The sequence below is a fragment of the Thunnus thynnus genome, chromosome 10 (assembly GCF_963924715.1).
Source record: "Thunnus thynnus chromosome 10, fThuThy2.1, whole genome shotgun sequence".
Classification (NCBI taxonomy): Eukaryota; Metazoa; Chordata; class Actinopteri; order Scombriformes; family Scombridae; genus Thunnus; species Thunnus thynnus.
This window is the reverse complement of record NC_089526.1, coordinates 5,902,616-5,911,864: the sequence shown is the minus strand read 5'-3', so window position 1 is coordinate 5,911,864 and position 9,249 is coordinate 5,902,616.

Here is a 9,249-nt window from a genome sequence, read left to right as displayed (position 1 = left end):
GCAGGTGCAGGACAACAGGTTCAATTAAGGATATAAAGTAGTGTTGTGCACACTGGATTATAGCTCTTAAACATTTAATGGACTGAAAAAGGCAACGTTTCAACCCTACAGGCAGTCCTGTCTGTAAGGTAGCATGTAATGATGTCAGCGTGATGTAACTAATTAGGTGTCTGTATATGCGTCACTCTTTGTCACGTTGATCGAGGAAGACCTGGTATAGGGTTGAAACGTTGCCTTTTTTCAGTCCAAATACATTTTCAGGAGGTATAATCCAGTGTTTAGACACACTTTCCTCTCTTTCTTTACTCTTTCTTTCCATCTGACACAAGTGCCACAAAGTTGCAGGTGCAACACATTACGCACAAGTGCATAAAAATGACAAATTTCCTGTATTTCTCTCTTTTTTTTGAGAGAGAGAGTAAAAAAGAGGGAGAGAGACAAAAGAGAATATTAGGTGAGTAGCTTCTTTAGTTAAAAGCTATAATAATAAACAGGGTGATGATGGAGGTTAATGTAAGATTCATTTCAGAGAAGGTGAATTGTGATCCATATGCTGTATATAATGATGAATGTAGTAAGGTGTGATGTCACCCATTGGGTTGTATTGGAGCCCATTTGAAGCCCAGAGTTGCAGCACATGGTCATTCGTTTGGAGCCAGAAGCTTCCAAATAAGGAGTACGGCGTATTGTCTTTCACGCTCCGGAAACACGGCCTGCTACCTCAATCGCTAGCTTACTGGGAACACTGAGTGGTGTGCAGTTGGGCTAACATTAGCTACTTTAGCTAAATTGTGCTAACAGGGCAGGTATTATAATCAAGTAACATTAAACTTAGACACAGCTGTCAATCAACGATACCCTAATGTTAGAGGGCCTGAATTTATTGATTGAGACCTTAATGACTCATTGAAAAGCATTAATGACATAGTATTTCTAAAGAGAAGTTGAATGGGAGTCAGTAGGAACCAGCTTCTAGCGGCGGGCGGTGGCACTTTAAGGGACTTCCACATCGGCCTCAGACTCAAGCCGTGGTAGCTGCTGCTTGGTATGAGCCCGTCCTGGTTTCAGACTGTGAGACTGAACACACAGTGACTCTCCATAGATTCTGCTTCTTGCCCTCATTATGTGATGTGAGGTGTGTTAGACCCTTAGCACACACTCACACACACACACACACACACACACACACAGGAACCTTATTGAGTGCAGGAGCAGCAGTCTTGGGTTAATCCGTTCTATGACACACACCAGTGAGCCCCTAATCTCTCTCTCTCCCTCTCTCTCTTTCTCTCTCTCTCTCTTTCGCTTTCACGTGACAACAGGAAATGCACATTATTTTTATGAGGCCTGCTGATAACAGTAGTAATAGTCCAGTAACAGTAGCAGCCCAGTTGGTTGTAAATGGTGACAACAGACTGGTTTTCCAGGCTCGGGCTCTTCACTTTTTATCATCTTATTACTGTCCTTACTCACTCATTCAAGTTTATATCAAAGAAGAAAGCTTTCAAGACTGATTATAGGAATCTTTTTTTGTATTTCCTGCTCTTATTTCTTTGCTTTTAACTTGATAGGGACTGGATCCGGTCTAGACGTCAGCTAAGGTTGAGTCTTTATCAAGACCAAATGTTTTGACTTCCTCAATACGACAGATATGCACAGCCTGGGTCACAACAGACAATTAGAGAGACCATGTTCACTACAGACCCAAATTTATATAGTTATTAACAGCCAACATTTTCAAAAGGGTCCAACAGTGGGCCTCTCATGTGGGGAACCCCAGATCTGTGAGCCAATGGGAAGAGAGCAGGGTGTCCAGACGTGAGGTGTAACACCTCCTTTACTGCCACAAAAGAATGTAAGCAAATAGGCTGCTTCTTTAAAGTTAATTTAACTCTTTTTAGCTCAGAATGAGAAGGTAACAGTATCTTTTGTGATAAAAATATGCTATATGTGAAATAAAAATCCAAGAAAACCACACAAAGAGTGAAATGTTCAGGTATTACTGGGCAGAGTTTAGGTTCTGGGTTGTATTTTTTTTTTCAGTATTTTACCATAATATTTGTTTCACACCTAATCAATGGTGCCTTAATGCACGGACTTACCAGGGCTTAAGCCCCCGGCCCTGGGCCTCCGACCGAGGACCAGGGGCCTCACAAGACATGAGCTTATAAAAAAAACCCCAAAGAAAACAAACAGTAAACACAACGTAGGAGAGTAAGCTATCTGTGATGCAGAGATGGACGTGATGACGAGTGAATCCTCTTGCTGTGCTTCAACACTCTTTGTAAAAACATGATTTATGTCATTACATCGTGTTTGAACGTAGCGGCATGTGGAACCAAGCAAAAGTCTTCATCCAGTGCAGTGGCTGTGTTTGCTTGTCAAAGACATTGAAAAGAACAACAAAAATGTCACTCCAAATGCTTTTTGTGATTCCCTGTTATTAATATACTGTTATACTGTTGGATGTCTTTGTTAAACATGATCAAAGTTCCAAAACTTGAGGTGAACGTATGTAGAAATGTTCCCTGCAAGTCAAAAGCCAGGGCTTCAACCTGCCCTGAACGCCTCGTTTGTGACTTATTTCTACCTCGCTGATGAGCTGACATCGACGCAGCCTTCTGTAGCCTTGGTTGCTAAGGTTGTTGCTAAGGTTTTTCCATGTGTCTCATATTCTGGATCAGATTTCCACTCGAACATGTATATATATTTGAGAAGCTGACATTTTGAGAAAAAGTAGTGAAATCCTACTACTATAGTTTGTTTCGTGGTTTGTTGACGTAGCCTCTGGAGCTGGTGGAAGTCTCCTGAGCGGCAGCTTCCAAGAGCTGGCCAATCAGAACAGAGTGGGCTCATTGGGAGGAGGGTCTTAAATAGACAGGAACTAAAACAGCATGTTTCAGACAGAGGATGAAATGAGAGCTGCGTAAAGGGTCAGTATAAGATAAATAAGGAATTTTTTGAACTGTAAATCATGCAAAGATATTCCACTAGAGCCCCAGATTAAAAATATAGACCTGGAAATGTGCATGATATGTTCACTTTAATAGTCTGTTTCACATGGTTTTCTCCAACAGGCTGATGCTGAGAAAGTCACATCTGCAGCAGAAGCTACGAGCAGCACCTGAATGTATCATATTTCCAAAACGCTGACTTCTGATTTTTTCCACAAGCATCTGTGTGTGTGTGTGTGTGTATTGTTTGTGTGTGTGTGTGTGTGTGTGTGTGTGTGTATTGTTTGTGTGTGTGTGTGTATGGGGAGAACAGGATCACCTCTCATCCTCAATGTCACTCTCTCTGAGAGATGGAGGCTCACATAAACACCGAGTCAGAGATCCGTGGAGCCGCTAAACCTATTAGGAGACTCCTGAATGCAAATCCGCTGCTGCAGATATTTAATAAGAGACCTGCGCTGGCAAATTAGATTACCTTGCAATTGCCAGTGGATAATGTGCTAAAAGCTTTCCCACTTAAGCGTTACTCCTTACTGAATATTATTCACACTTTGAGGGGCCGGTGCAGCCTTAAAGAAACAGACAGTCTGGAAGTGAACTGCAGTGGTTAGTGTGCCTTTCACAGCTGAATACAGGATGAGTCACATATGAAATGTTGGAGTAAAACATGGGGGAGGCTCACAACAGTTGCAGGTTTACATGGATAAAATGTGTATGCAAATTTAATGGGTTTTCCTTATGTCAAGGACAATTTATAGCAAAGGTTTTAAGGTTCAGATTTGACAACTGAACCCCATAAACGAGTAGTCGAGAAAGTGTTTTTAGGATGTAGATAAGACAAAAGACATGAGAGACAACAGTTGTGTGACACTAGTTCAAAATGCAGTGATAAAAAAGTGAATCAAAGGTTCAAATGGGGATCTTCCCTCTTTGTACTTTCATGAATAGCATTTGCTTGTTGAGTGACTGCAGACGGACACAAACACAAAGAGAGAATTTGGTACTAAAATAGCACTCTGGAAGATATCCTCTTGACTCGTTTAATTCAGACAGCTGAGGCCTTATATATACACTTTTTCTGAACTTCAGAATGTACAGAATGAGGACTGTTTTTTATCACCAATCACTCACATTGAAATTTCTTAAAGAAAGGGATCTCTGTGCAGCCAGTATGGACAGGAGGAACCATTATAATGACCGATATCTCTTCCATTGTACGTGTAGGCAAGTACGTATTGTTTTAAGACAGACTTGAAAAAATGTTTAATAGAAATAAATGTTGCAGAATGAGGCAGATAACTGAACTAGTATCAGAAGGAAAAAGAAACAGATACTTACATTCAATGGGAACTACAGTGCACAATCCAGTAACTACCTGAACTTAGATATTTCATACAGTGTACACATTAATATTGGAAGAACTGGTTTCAGGTATTTTGCACCTTTTAAATGGAATGAACTGCAAACTGCCCTCAAACTAGAGTATTTCATGCCCCTTGGACATTTTAAAACTTTATTATCTGATATTTCATTTGTATTCTTGTAAGTGTTTTTTATTAATTCTTGGTTCTCTGGCTTTAGTTGTGTTGTTTCTGTTTGATGATGGTGTGCTGATCTTGTTCTCAGGTCTCAATCTCAAGGAGACTACACGATTAAATAACGATTAAATACATTAAAAAGTGATAAAAGATTGATTTGTTCAGACAGATTTTGCTGATGCGACTAAAATCTATTTGCTGCCTGCAAAAACACGTCTCTTGTCACAGGTCATTTAGTTTTGAAACATTGAAAACATGACTTTTGTCGCAATAAAACTAATAATAATTGCATAGGAAACAATGGAAACCATCTCTACTTTCACCATTTTTTCCCACTTGTTTAAAGAACAAGAACCGAGCGGATTAAAGAAGGCATGTTTTGCAGTGTGCATTGCTCTTCCTGCCACACATCAGTATTTCTCAGTAGTAGGAGATAACAGGATAGGTGACGGCTCACCACACTGAGAGCCCACAAGCCAAAGCACTCAGGGATATGACGATGAAACGATCTGAACAATTATTCCTCGGGATAAATGGCCGCAGTGTGAAAAGGTCAGCAACAAACGACAGCCAATTCCCAGCAGAGTGGAATCTGAGGAAAAATAATCGCCCCATGATTGAATTGAATCCTGGGACATTTGAGCCACAGTAATGAAATGGCTGTTGTTGTGACCCGACCCCTTCACCTCCCTGATGATTTTTTACCAGATTACAGAGCAGGCAGCAGGGGCGACTATTTGCCTACAGGAATACATTTAATATATGTGCATGGGTTTGTTTTGTCAATGTAAATCCCCATTATCACAGGTACTTCTGCATATTACATGTCAGCGTTCACCTGCGGGGCTGACGGGGCCACAGAGCGATGTTTTCTGGGAAAGCTGATTTATTATCGCAGTTTAATGGCCGCTCCAACAACAAAAAGCAACAATAGAGCGAAATTTAACACTAAACTAGATCATTAATACTAAAATCCAAAAGGAAGGCAAGAGGGTCAGAGGTCACAGCAACATTTTCAGAATATAAAAACTCCATAATCAGAATATTCATTCAACAAGGTTAGATCAAAAATTTTAGGAATATGTTTGCAAAGAGTCTTGCTAGTTGCTCTCTGAGGCTGCACTGATTTGAGCTAAATGCTAATGTTAGCAATGCTGTCAACTATTTTCAGTTGAAAGCAGCTAAAGCCTTAGCCCTAATGCACTAATTTGCATATACGTCATATAAGTCATAAAGTAACCATATATATTTATGTGGTTTATGTGGTTGTGGTCATAAGATTTTAAAAAAGGAAAGGAAACGAAAGTGAAGTCATCAAGTAAACTTAGCCTAACTCGACTCCCTCCAAGGAGAGGAGTAAAGGTCTGCCTAAAGAGTCATTAAATGTTGCTAGCTGAAAAAAAGTGGGTCCTACAAGTCGCTAAGTTAGCAACACTGAATGTCAGCATGCTAACATGCCAGTATAATTTGTTTTTACCATTTTCACCATCTCAGTTTAGCATGTTAGCATGCTAATATTTTCTAATTAGGACTAAACACAAAGTATAGCTGAGGATTAAGGGACTATCATGAGTTTGCAGGTAAAAATATTATTTCATATTATCATAAATTGTATTAGCATTAAATTGTATAAGTAATAATATCTTGACCTGATGATGGAGACATCTCAAACATTTACTTTGCGATTGTCGAGATGAAGAATGAAATTATTGTTACGTATTTTCTTCAGACTCATGGAAAGATTATTCAAACTGGACTTTCTGGATTGTATTTCATCAAAATGCCTCACAGACGTCTGAGTTAGTCCAATAAAGTGGATGTCTGTCACAGTTACAGTCTTTTTAGTAAAAAATTATAATCAGTGAGAATAATAAAAAAGTTGTACACAGACTTGGATGGATGTACAGGAGCTTGTGTTTCGTCTTACGCTCTGTTTTCATCAGTATTTCCGTCTTTAGTTGCTGTTTAACTTAGTGAAAAACCTGTTTGTTAAAGCTCCTCAGGGGTGAGATGAGTAGAGGGGGGGACGGGGGGGACGGGGGGGGGGGGGGGGGGGGGGGAGAGAGAGGGGGGACGAGTGGAGACGTGGGTCCTGCATTTGAACTTAACCTGGCTGTGGCCCGGGACTGACGCAGCAATTAGCACCAGGGATCAACATCAAAAGGAACGGCGCAGTGTGAATCTGGTCTAATTAGTCATATGAACGGAGGCAACAGACCGACCACTGCATGCCTCAGGAGGGGTGTGAGTGAGTGTGTGTGTGTGTGTGTGTGTGTGTGTGTGTGTTGAGGGCTGACTCACTGCAGTCAACAGCAGGTGAATGAGAGTCCATGTTGGTGAAGACATGCTTCAGATCAAAGCTTTGTTATGTCAGCTAATGTGTGATCTGATATGATCTGTTTCTGAAATTATAGGAAAACATCACCACGGCTCCTCAGTAAAACTACTACAGGTCTATTTTATTGTTCATCATTTTCTATTTTCTTGCATTTCCATTGTAGCTGATCCCATAAACGACATAAATTCATATCTACTTAAAAGTTTGAATGATATTCGCAACAAAAAAAACAAGAAGCTAAATGGAGTTATGATGGATATATATTGATATTTACTTTAGGCTGCAGATTTTCTATGTGGCATTTTTTAGAAACTTTATCACCAGACAATAATGTCGATATTGGATGAGTCTGTTAAAGTGTGGTATACGTTCAATGTAAACCTGTCGATGGCATCCTTTAATAGATGTTTCAGTGCAATGGCAAATATCATTTGCAACAGTCTTTAAAGGATGCTTTCATTTATTTTATTTCCGTTTTTTAACAACCTGGGTTTTTTTCATTCTTCTGACCATGTTTTCTTTTGGAAATGATCATATTTCATTCACATTTTGGTCATTTTCACACAACAGGTCATAGTTACATCTCTCCAGTGAGGCAAAACAATTGAAAAGAAAAAGTTAAACCACAGTAGACGTGGTTTAAAGAATCATAGTTTTCAATTACTGCTATAACGAAAATGTTAAGAATAAATGTTCATGAATGGATAGACAAATAGAGTTCCTTGTTTACCATTAAGGATTGAAGAATATCCAGCTGTGGCTGCAGGATCAAATCTTTGGCCTTTGGATTATGGAACAGGTTTCCTTAACCCCCGCCCCCCCCTCCTCCCCTTAAACTGTGTCTTGCCCAAACTCAATGGGATTACACTGGACCTTGGTGAAGGATAGGTCAAATGAAAAGATAGAGGGGGGGAGGAGGAGGATGTGATGGATCAGGGGACCGTTGAGCCACAAACACTGTGATGGTGTGTTTGAAGAGAAAATCTCATGACAGACACAAAGTCAAGTGCAGACACATTTTTAGGTACTAAACCACCTCATGTACTGGGAACTTAGCTTGAAGCTGGTGATCTTTAACAGTGAACATTTAGGGTGTTTGATAAGTTGGTAATTTTGTTGTGTTTTCCACTTTGGTTTGGTTTCTTTTCACATAGAAAAATCCAAGCAAATCAAAATGCATCACTAAAATCCAGGAGAGCCTAGTTGTGCCTTTCCAGGTCTGAATACGAGTAGTTGTTGGATCAAATCGGATCACATTCCCACCACAAACAAAACACTCCAGATTTCGTTTGGGACCGGACCGAGACCACTTTCTCTAAAGGGCCTCAGTCCTGAGTATGATTGCGGAGTTAAAAAATAAGAATAATAGAAAAATAGAAATAAATAAATAAATCACACCAAAGGGTAAAATGAACTAGAGTCCAGTTCAATTGGACTTATTTGACTTAATTTGTTTTCAAAGTTGCGTTACAGTTGCGTGGTAACTTCCATATTGGTGCATTCATGAAAACTCAAAGATTTTAGAGTCAGTTTGTAAAAAGCAAGACAAATACAGTGGCTTTTAGCAGCTGACTTACAAATCTCAGGACATTTTCACACCTATAGAAACAGTGAACTTAGTGAACTTTGTACGTTTTCCTCTTGGTTCGGTTTCTTTTCACACAGAGAAAAAATCCAAGCGAGCCAAAATGCAGCACAATAAACTATGAGAGAATATTCACTTCACTCATTGGTCAGATGTGTCTGGGGCCGGAGCAAGAATGTAAACACAGGAAGAAGGTCCTGAAGGAGGTCCACTAGCCAAATACAACGTACTTTGTTGAACTAGTCCAGGTCCGACCTCGATTAATTCTCTGGCTAGTTGTTGGAAATTAAATTCACTCATCTGCATCCCACTATGCAAAAACTCACCTGGAGCTGTTTCGCTCAAACTTGTAGAGTAGCTGGATCGGATCGAGGTCAGCTCTGGCTGCTCCAGAGTTTGTTTGGGACCAGATTGAGACCACCTCCTCTAAAGGACCTCGGTACAGTTGTTTTGGTCCGCACCCGAGTGTGATTACTGTGTTCACACCTGAGTTTGACTTAACCGGACCAAAAAGCGCAAGTGTGAAAACACCTTCAGATCATTTTCAGAAATAACCAGAGCATGGCCACATGACCTCCGAGGGTTCCTAAACTTTCTAAACCAAAACCACCAATAACAAAGAAACCTATTGTTGAAAAAAACACAAGAACTACAATTTTTGCTTGTCCAAGCGGCCAAGAAAATCACAAAGGGAACCACACAGTTTTCTTCTTTGTTTTCTGAAGCTGAGGTTGAAGCGTGGCCTCACACTCGAACCGTGTCAAAGACACCAAAATATTTTTTAAAAACACAACAGACGCTGGTCCGTGTGTCAACCATTTCCCAGCTGGACTG